This window comes from Malus domestica, chromosome 14 (assembly GCF_042453785.1).
Source record: "Malus domestica chromosome 14, GDT2T_hap1".
In the NCBI taxonomy this organism is placed as follows: Eukaryota; Viridiplantae; Streptophyta; class Magnoliopsida; order Rosales; family Rosaceae; genus Malus; species Malus domestica.
In genome coordinates, this window is record NC_091674.1 from 5,102,170 (window position 1) to 5,113,361 (window position 11,192).

Consider the following 11,192-nt stretch of genomic DNA (forward strand, 5'->3'; position numbering starts at 1 on the left):
ACCAATGGTGGGCTAAAAGCCAAATTACCCCCCAAACCCACTCCAACCCAAAGGGAAAATTTGGGCTAAATGCTAAATGTTAAACCAAAGCCAGATTCCCCCCGAAATTTAGTCCAGAAATCGGAATTTAAATTTTTCAATATTTATCGGAATTTAAATTTTTTTTAGATTAAAATGTTCATAAAATTAATTTACGATAGTCTACATATTTATTTTTTTAATTTAATTTAACAAAAATAATAGCCTAAATTCATTCTTTAAATAATCCCGGGCTAAAATTTTAGGCTAGAACGGTTAGAGCAGAAAAGCTGTTTCTGGGCTAAAAGCTAAATTTTCAGGGCTAAAATATTTGGCTTTTAGCCCAACCATTGGAGATGTTCTAAGTACATGTAAACTCTTGTTTATTTTTTGTTATTTAATTTTTCCCTCTTTACTTTATTTTTTATTCAAAGACCAAAAATAAATATATATCTTTATGAAGAAAAAAAAAGTGTGTACGAATACCATTTCTGGATCTACATATTTATGCAAACAGTATCCAAAACCCAAATATATATATTTTCATCCTACTATTTTAGTTTCTTAGTTTCTACATGTGTATATATACATACACACACAATCCCTCACTCAAATATTTGTTGATTTTGTTTCACTCTATTACATAGAGATCGATGGAAGCCTTATGTCAGGGAGGAGGGATTGTCCAAGCCCTAAACACTCATGTGTACGGAAATGGAACTCAGACGTTAGTTCTTGCTCATGGGTCTGGTTCAGACCGCACAGTTTGGCATTTCCTCATCCCCTTTCTTGCATGCTACTTCAAGGTTGTGGCTTTTAGGTACTCCAACTTCAGTGCTTATGCAGACGACCTAGTCTGCCTTCTTAATCATCTCAATGTCGGTAGGACTGTATATATGGGTCACTCCATGGCTGCCATGGTTGGATGCATCGCTTCTATTCAAAGACCACACCTCTTCCAGCACCTTATCCTGCTAAGTGGCTCTCCCAGGTCATAACTCTCTCTCTCTCTCTCCCCCAACAAATAAAGGAGCAGTTTTTTAGCAGGATTCGTTTTACTATTGCAAAAACAGGACAATAATAGAACCGTGTATTCACCATGTAAGACCTCTTATATATATACTTCATTGTTTATCCCTTTTTGCTCTCTAATACTAGCGTCCAACATGGTAAATACATGCAGGGCGGATCTTGAGGTTTCGAGGCCCAAGACAAGCCACTAAAAAAGGGCTCTTGAGTTCTTAAACACTTCAATCCGTTGTACATTTATGTAGGTTTTTTTAATAAATAATTATTAATTATTATTATATCATGCTCTAGATAATTAACAATCAACAATAAGTTAAAGATTTCAAGATAATAAAGAACAATAAAACCATATTAAATAAATTTAATAGCGCCAATTGGTTCTCTTATATTCTTTCTAGAATCAACATAATAGTAACGAATATTAGAGTCATCCAATATTTGAATAATAAAATTATTGAAAAACAAAATATAAATTTATAGTTATGGTTACCTCATGTTATAATCTTCAAGACCATATGAGAGTTGATTTACAAATTCAATAGAAAATGAGAGATTGAGAATTTGAAAGAAAAAAAGGATTGCAAGGGACTTAGGTTTTATAACTTTATATGTTGTAGAGGAAAGCAAAATATGGTACATGCTTTTCTTTGTCTTACCCTTCGTGGTCTAACAATCACTTCAAGCAGTGGAAATAAATAACTCCCCACCCCTCCCCCCAATTTGGGGGCCAAGGCAATTGCCTTATTCGGCTGCCATTAGGGCCCCCATGGAGTACATGGTCTCTACAAGAGCCTTATCCTTCGTTTTTGCTACATCGAAATGAAATTCTTGTTAAGAAGGAGCTCGCACGTGCACGCACGCACAATAATTGTAAACTACTGGTTAAGTTTATCTTAAATGAATATAAATGTAATAAATTTAATAAGAAAACATTACTTTTATATATATATATATATATATCATACTCATCATTTTCCTTGTTCAATTAAATTCTTTGTATTAACCATATATTCTACTCAAAGAAGTCTAAGTTTCTCTTCGTGTCATATGTCATGTAAATAATACCACATCTCGTCGAGACCCGGCACTTCCTTTTACGTTTATTTTGCTTGTAGGTACCTCAACACCACAGGATACAACGGAGGCCTCACCAGACCACAACTGGATGCACTCTTCAGTCAAATAGAAAACAATTTCACAAGTTGGGTTTCAAGTTCTGCACCAACAGCAATAGGTGTAAACGACACAAGTGCGATCACCGAGTTCGAAAACAGTTTGGGAAGAGTGAAGCCCAGGATTGCTGTCAATGTAGCTAGAGTTGTGTTTCTAAGTGACTACAGAAGACTTCTGCATCAAGTCATTGTTCCTTGTAGCATAATCCAGTCCAGGAAAGATTTTATCGTTCCGAAATCGGTTGCATTTTACATGAAGAAACAGCTTGGTGGTCCTGCAAAAGTCAAGATCCTAAACACAGAAGGCCATATTCCTCAGTTGACAGCTTACCCTTTGCTCTTGAAAGTTCTCAAAAAACAACTTCACATCAAATAGATAGATAGATAGATATATGTATAGGTGATTTTGTATAAAATCAATAAAATGTTACAATATATCAACAATATTTATGTTAATGATAAATAGGACAATCATGTTTTGTAATACTTAAATGCATGTAAAATAAATAAAATTTATAAATCTACCACTATAGCTGGCACCCACTTCAACTGACACTCATTTCTCATATTTTTTATATTTTGAAATAAGTCAATACAGATCAGACACTGTACGCAGTGTCTATTTCCTGATTCTGTTTTTTACATTTGAATTCAGACACTACATTGTAGTGTTCATTCACTGGTTTCATTTTTTTCTATCACTTACACGCACATGTTCTTTTTTACATTTAGATTCAGAAACTGCAATGCAATGTTCATTTCCTAATTCTGTTTTTTACTTTTCGATTCAGACACTGCGTTGTTGTGTCCTTTTTCTGATTCTTACATTTGGATTCAGACACTGTAATGCAGTGTCCATTTCTTGGCTTTGTTTTTTATATTTGAATTCAAACACTATAATGCAGTGTCTATTTTCTGGCTCTATTTTTTACATTTGGATTCAGACACCTGTAATGCAGTGTCCGTTTCCTAGTTTCGTCTCCTTGAGTTATGCAGACTCTTCTATGTAAACAAAGAGAGAGAGAGAGAGAGAGAGAGAGAGAGAGATGGAAAATGGTAGAAGAGTCAAGTTCTAACTATTTATAATGACTTAAAGCCTTTATGATATTCATAAAGGGAGAAAGAGAGAATGATATTTAGAAGAATCAAGTTCTAACTATTTATAATGATTTAAGGCTCATACGACATCAATCATTGACCTATTGCCTAATTAATAAAAATATATCATCGATTAAGTCCAAAACAAAAATATGCCATTGATATATGGCTAAATAGTAAAAAAAAATTATTGATTTTTAGCTAAATTATCTTATATATTATTTATTCTTGCTGACCCTAAAAACTACCAAGCCTACGTGGCACGCATTGCAAGTAATTAATAAGTTAACTACGTCATTCGGTTGTATGCGGGCGTGCCAACTCGTCGGCCGAGGAGTTTTGTTGATGTTGTGTTGGGTGCACGGCTGACTTCTGAATCTCGCGACTGCGGCCAAGGAAGGAACACGTCTCGGCCTTCGGGTTCTAGAGCCTAAAAACAAGGATGCTAGTTCTACGAAGTTCAATATCAAATTCAGCTTTCAATGTACCGAATGTAGTAACTTGTAACACCTCACTTCGCCGAGAATGCTGATGAGAAAACCTCTGCCAATAAGAATTCGAAAATCCTTCTCGACCGAGACTTGGATAGATAGCCAGTCAACCTTGTCGCAGTGCTGTTTATCCAAACTGAAGGTATTTCGCGGTCGGCTAACTCTACGACAACAGTGATGTTTATCCAAACTGAAGATGTTCGCCGGTTGCCTTCACAGTGCTGTTTATCCAAATTGAAGATGTGTTGGCGAAAAATAAAATAAAAAAAATCTCAAGATGTTTGAGAGGTTTCGCGTAGAGCAAGGGTTTGCACAAGGCAGTTTGTGTGTTGAATTGAAGATCCTTTTTTCCGTTGCCATTGCATCTGTATTTATAGGACTGACGTACTTGCTTGGCACGACTAGATAATCGTGTACAGTCCCTTTGCAATTCAAACTCTGTAGAACATCACTTCAGAACTGGTGTCTAATCATCTTAGCTGTCAAATATCTCTAAGTTATGATAAAGGCTATCTCCTAATTTCCCTTAAAAATATATATATTTCCACATACGTGACCTAAATAAAAGCATCCTATTCCAACTGAAACTTCTCTTTTTCCACCATGTTAGTCCAGGTGCAACTGTGCATGCATACTAAATTGCATTTTATCTGCAACACAACCTGCTCACTTTAAGAGACCATTCTCTATCAAAACCCATCTGACAAAATCTCAAGATCCTTTATGATTATCCATGACTTTTCAAAAAACAACACCTAGGCTTATCACATCACCAGGCCTATCACCCGAAACCATCATCTTTATTGTTGCATTAACCCGCGCATGCATTCATCCATCCTTGCATGCATCATTACCGTTCGTATTCCAATATCCCAAATGGTTAAATCAATGGGGATTTAGACAAATATTAGGTTTAAATAATTTAATATATTATTAAGAGATAATATCATGACTAAAATCACAACATTATTTCTCAATAATAATTGAAAATCATTTGAACCACCCTATCATTTAACGGCACTTGATTACTCAGGCAGATAATGTAAAATCGGGTCCAAACAATTTTGTATTTGGTTAAAGCTTGGGGACTACTCTAAAGTAAATTATTTTGTTGTTTTTCTATGGGACTGCCGATTTTATTGTAATTTGCTGCTTTACCAGATACCATATTTGCACTCTTTCACAAGTCGTAAATGGATAAAAAAATATTAGCTACAACAGGGGTGTAGACTGAATCTCATAATTTGGATCTGAAATCAACAATCCAGGCTGGGTACCCATTCATCATTTTTTTGGATCCGCTCCACCCCGCCCTGCGAGTCCAAGGCCCGTGTTGCCTTTTAATTTCTTTTAATTACAAATGCAATGTTTATGCATTTCAAAGGGGTCAGCTCGGCGGTTTTGGCGGAGACTATGGCTGCCCGAGCAGCAGTTCTTTTTGCTCGTAATCTGGGAGTCATGCAGGGGATGCACTAGTGGTCATCTATGCTTTGCAAATGGACACGGCAGCTCTAGGCAATGGTCAGTTTGGGAATATTTTGCAGGATGCCAGTCAAATGTTAAATCTTTTCTGAATTGGAAGGCCACGTTTGGTCGACATGAGACAAACAAGGTTGCACATCGGCTCGCAAGATTGGGCTTAACGCTGGATGCTCAAGTTTCATGGTTTGAAGAACCTCCTGATGTAATCTTTGATTTGCTTTTAGAGGATAGTATTACTACTTAATTTAGAGGTGCGGACGCTCTTTTTCTCTTGAACCGGGTTGAAAGCCCCAGCAAGGTTTTTATTGAGGCTCATTGTAAGCATCCTATCCTCGTTGCTTGTACGGTTCCTTTCTCATATATGGAATATTGTATTTCTTCAAAAAAAATTCATTTTCTTTCATTACAAATGCAAAGAAAATAAATATGAATTTTTATTTTATGTTTAAAATTTGACATATTAACTGGAGAGCAAAACTTTAACAAATATCTAAGTGTCACATAAGCTGTCAAATTTAAATTTTTTTGTTTAAAATTTGACATCTCCTTCAAATATTGAATCTTCCCAAAAACAAAAGGGGGCAAAAAGAACTGAAATATTCACTAGAAAACTATACTCAACTGGAGAATTCTATTAACTTACAACTCTCAAGGGGTACAAATGAGATCAAAACTCCGCAGGCCGCTGGAAAAATGATAAATTTCAGTTTCAGGGTAACAAGAAACAAAGCACCAAACTTTCCTACGTAAATTTTACCTAGTTGTCAGTTGTTTCTAACAACCATGGACAATTGACCACACCTTCAAATCTCTCAATCCTTCATCTATCACGACCTTTCTCCGTCTTTATAGTGGCACCCTTCTACATCCTGCCATGTCAACCTCCTCGTAGAGCTGAAAACAACGTTGCAAATGGGGCGCATCATATTGTCGTGACGGTGGTAAATTCGCCATCACCTCACCTCTCTTGTACAAGGCCAACAGCCAATTTGGGTAGCTATCTGAAGATTCTGAACCAGGAATCAAGCTACTGTATTCTCCACATACTCCATTGCCTTCCGTTTCACAGACTCGATCTTCTCTTCATCACCACGAGACTTCTCATAAGCCAGATACTTTTTGAATAAGAACTGCAGATTGAGAAATGAAACACCTGTATAAGCTCTAACAGAAAAGACAAAGGGAAACATTCTCAGTTGAAGGGGAATATAATTATACATACCTTCATCTTTTTTGCTGGGAGGCTCAAACTAGTTGCTCTCTCAAATAGTGCATGAATCAGATCGCTATTTCCAAGTCGAATTTCCTGCCACGGTGATACAAAAAGAGTGTCAATTACTGCCTTGAATTTGACACAACGAAAGAAATAATATTTAAATGCTAGAAAACACGCATTTACTTGATCAAGATAGACGCTCCACAAGTCTGTTCTCTTAGGGTTATTCCGCAAAATATTCTCAAACATAGATCGCCCTCGCTCGGGTTCTCCACATTTAAACTCAAGGATGGCTGTCTGGGAATTGAATTTGATAAGCTTATGCTTAGGAAGGACTTTCTCAGCACGACTGATAACATCCTGAATCCCATCCTGCTGTTACGTTAAGAGCAGCTTTACCCGCCTTAGCCAAACCTAAAAGTCCATTCAATATAGTATTTATACATCAAAAGAGCCTTTTAAAAGACACGCGCATGCCGGGATAGGAGAACAAAAATGTAGGAAACCACTACCTTGCAGGATGTCTTGAACTTCTTTGTCATTTTATTTAGTAGCTCCTCAGCCAACCTGTGTTGCTCAGTCCTTTCATAGAGTCCTAAAAGTGCTAAATGAACCATTCTGGAGTCATTACACTGTACCGCTCTTTGAAATACTTTCCTTACAGCTTCCTGCAAAGAAATAAAGCAAAAACCAGGTAAAAGGACTTCATATCAACATAAGAAAGACGAGGACAGCTTTCACTATTTTATTACCTCTGGAGGACTTCCGTATTTGTTTTCCAAATTAAAATAAGCCACCCAAACATTGAGCTTCTCCTTCTCTGTCTCTTTATCCAACTTTATTGTTGCCAAAGCCCTTCACAGAGAAAAGATAATCAGTCGAGCTTATTTATGTAAACATGGGTTATCAGAAGAAGCACATATATACTCGCAGAGTCGCAGACACACACATTAGAGAACAAAGGGCAACAGTTATAAGCACCAAATAGGAACTTTTGATTCAGTTTTAAGAGAATCTACAATGGGCTCCCTAAATGAGATCCTAGTTAAAATTTAGGGAGGATTTGGAAAAATTCATCCCGTCACTCCCTATCCACCTCCTAAAATAAGGATTCTACTTGGAGCTCCTAAATCTAGGGAGGGACTCGGGAGAAAGGAGCTCCTAAGGCTCCTAGCACTAATTAGTGATAACTAATGCTGTTTTAAACATTTACTATTATTCTTTTATTCTTTTTTTATTTGCAAACAAAACTTATAAAAAGTAAGATTGAATTCAAAAGGAATCAAGACATCTACTAATCCTTAAACTAGAGGGTGATTGGCGATGCTCTAAGTGGCTACAATCGTTCGTTCAAAACAAGGTTAGCATCGACAATCTTATTTTACAAAACTTCTTTTAAACAAACCAAAAACCTCTTGTTCCATACCCTAACACAAGTTTTCAAACCCTATAGCAAACTACATAACTAGATTAATTTCCAAATCAGGTCAAGTTGCATGCAATATTTAAATGATTCAGAAGCATATGACTGTCCCATTAGCATATAAGCAATGCGTGTTTTTTGCTAAAGAGTACCTTTCAGCAATTGAACGTGCCTTCTCAACATTAGTTGTAGAGAGCACAAATTCCATATATTTTATCCAGACAAAACTGCTATTTGGAGAAGTCCTCACAAGTTTCTCATATTCCTCATTAGTTCTCGGTATATCATTTGCCAATAGTCTTTCCTCGGCAGACCTTATTTCGTGCTCCCTGAGAAAAAATTGTTTCCAAATTAAAACCAGAAGGGTAACGGAGGAGGGTGGTGACAGCCTTAGAAGATAAAAGAAAAGTTAAGCGCACACAAATAAAAAACCAACCTCTCCTCCTTAGCTTTTTTCTTTGTCGGCTGCATTTTCTTTTCATTGACAGTGTCTACATCAAGATTCTCTTTATCTTCACCGTTCCATTGGTCTATGTCATCAAGAGTGACTTCAAGCGGAGGAACAAAAGCTCTAGATTCTGCTTGTGCAAAAAAACTGGGATTCTGCATTTTTAGTATCGACATCCATGTCTTGGGTAAAAAATGAGTTGCTTTCGGGACATATTTCTGACATAGTAACATCTATAAAACCATTCTTCACAATGGTTTCATCAGGATCTTGTTCTGAGGGTGTCTCAAGGTCATTATTGGCCATGGTATAAACATCATTCATCCCAAGAGAAACTCGATGCCTCTCTTTGTCCACCTGATAAAGGAAGTTGAATAATTAACATTCTTCATGAATGCATAACACAGCCATAAACTTATCGCATTGCAATTATTGAATGTGTAAACAGAACAATTTTTATGACAACTTACTTTTCTTCTGGTGAACATAACAATTTTTTATTTGAGGAAATGTGTAAACAGAAACACAGTGAACCAAAAACACAATGTGAAGTTAAAAGTATTTTCATACAAATGTTCTCATAAGTTCAGTGTCATGCAGTTAAAATGATCGAACAAATTGTAAAAATATAAAATACAACTGTTCAAGAATGGGAATTTTCCCAACCATAACAGACAAAAGAATACCTTCAATACTTTTGCTGTCACCCTCTCTCCTGTTTCGTATTTAGTTTCAATATTGTCAACTTTATCTTCTGAAAGCTCAGACATATGGCATAGTCCAACCTAAGCACAAAAGAAAAACATATGAAATCCTTTCAATGAAAACAGGTACATGAATTATAAATGCATTCCCGCAAAAAGATGAATTTTATTACAATGAACCTTGCTTTCAATTTTTAAATTTGCCGGTGTAAGTTTCTCATCAAAGAATAATTTAAAGGCTTAAACGGAAAATGGAATTATATCAAAATTCATAAATGTAGCTTTGATAACGTGAACTTTGCTTGATGTGATTAGGGATGGGCAAATACCTATTGGTTATGGGTAACCGCGGTTACCCGTCCATTTAAATTAAATGGTTACGGTTATGGGTAATCGTTTAGATAAATAAATGATTATGGGTATAACCGTTTACCCGCGAAGTGTAAATGGACGGTCATGGGTATTAACCGCGGTTATAAACAGGTAACCGTTTACCCATTTATTTTATATATGTAAAATTAACACAAAATATGTTCTCTATTAGACAAAACTTAGATCAATGCTATTGACTATAATGTGATTTATATAGCGGTGTTTTAATTAATTAAAAAGTAATCAACGATAATTCGTGGAATATTTTTATACTTAAATTGAATAAATCAAAAGAAATTTAAGTGAGAAAAATAAACGGGAGCGCACTAAAATCATTTCCCTTGCAGTATGCATGCATTAGATTTGTTTATGTGTTTACTGTAGCTATCTGTTGATCTTGGATCGAACAAACTGGAAATCGAACATTCTTACAGGGTTATTGATCCCCTACATTTTCTTTACCCTTCCTTCAATATTGTTCAACATCTTCAGGTTATTATCTACACATAGTTACCATACAAGTTATATATTTCCTATTGTCCGTGTTTTTTATTTGTTCTACTCCCTAACAATCTTTATTTTTCTAGGGGAGAGATTGGAAAATGGATTGCTCTCGTTACATTGGCATATAAATAATCCACGTAACAGTGCCCGCCGTTGTATCTTTACCGGCAATTATTTCAATTATTGGAATGGTATAAGGACTTAAAAATTTAAAATACAGAAATGGATTATGAATGTACCTATAACAGTGTTTAATTGTCAAAAAAAAAATTATAACAATTTTTTTTTAATTTTCAAGTTGTTAAAAAACATGTAGACAGATGAAAAATGGGTAATGGTAAAAAAAAAAAAAAAAAAAAGATAAACAGGTTAAAAATGGTAAATGGGTAAACGGGTATTAAACGGTTACAGTTAAATGGATATGCGGTTATGAGTATGGTTAACGGTTTATAAATGGTTATGGGTATGGGTATAACCGTTTAGACAATTACCCAACGGGTAAACGGTTATGCGGGTATGAGCATAAACGGTTATGGGTAAATAACCGTGGTTACCCGCCCGCCATAACCGTTGCCCATCCCTAGATGTGACTCATCCATTACCATGTTTGTGTTGTCAATCGTGATGAATAAACCATATGACTCCATCCTTTTTACCCTGCCAGAGATTATATCTCCAACATGCAAGCTATCCAAATTATTACTTCCAAATTGGGGCACACTGCTTGCGTTCAATGACTTTAAGGTGACTTCAACTCGCTTCGATAAAGGCTCCACAGATGACACCCTGCACTATAGCTTCTTAGTAACAGTACATCACTGCTTTGAATTCTACCAATCAGTGGAACTTTTTTTTTCAAAAACATAGGAAAAATATTTACTTACCTGCCAGTTACAAGTTTTCCAGCTGGGAATTGCTTTTCGAGATCTTGAACATATCCATCGGATAAATTGGAGACGAGAATTTTTGCATCAAGCTTCCGCGAAAGCAAAATAAAACAGCCTTTTGGCGTGACATTTTTCACATAACCCTATCATTCAAGAATAATCATGACCCACATAAGACACTGCTATATCCCAATCAAATTAGAAAGTACATAAAATAAAAATAAAAATAAAAAACTTGCAAGTAGAATGAGAGAAAAACTTGCACACCTGAACCACCATGTTAGGATTAAGATCTTCGATCTTTTCCACACGTTTGGTTTGAGTCTGCCTCAACAGAAAAAATATTAG

The 11,192-nt window shown here is 35.8% G+C and overlaps 1 long non-coding RNA gene and 1 pseudogene across 1 annotated transcript; one reads left to right on the forward strand and one right to left on the reverse strand.

The window, feature by feature from the left end:
• Positions 1-517: 517 nt before the first annotated feature.
• LOC114821078 (uncharacterized) lies at positions 518-2,772 on the forward strand. Its single transcript, XR_011575450.1, has 2 exons — positions 518-1,119; positions 1,202-2,772. It is a non-coding gene; the product is annotated as an uncharacterized lncRNA (long non-coding RNA).
• A 3,190-nt stretch (positions 2,773-5,962) lies between these two features.
• LOC139191115 (rRNA biogenesis protein RRP5-like) lies at positions 5,963-9,147 on the reverse strand (annotated as a pseudogene).
• Positions 9,148-11,192: the final 2,045 nt, after the last annotated feature.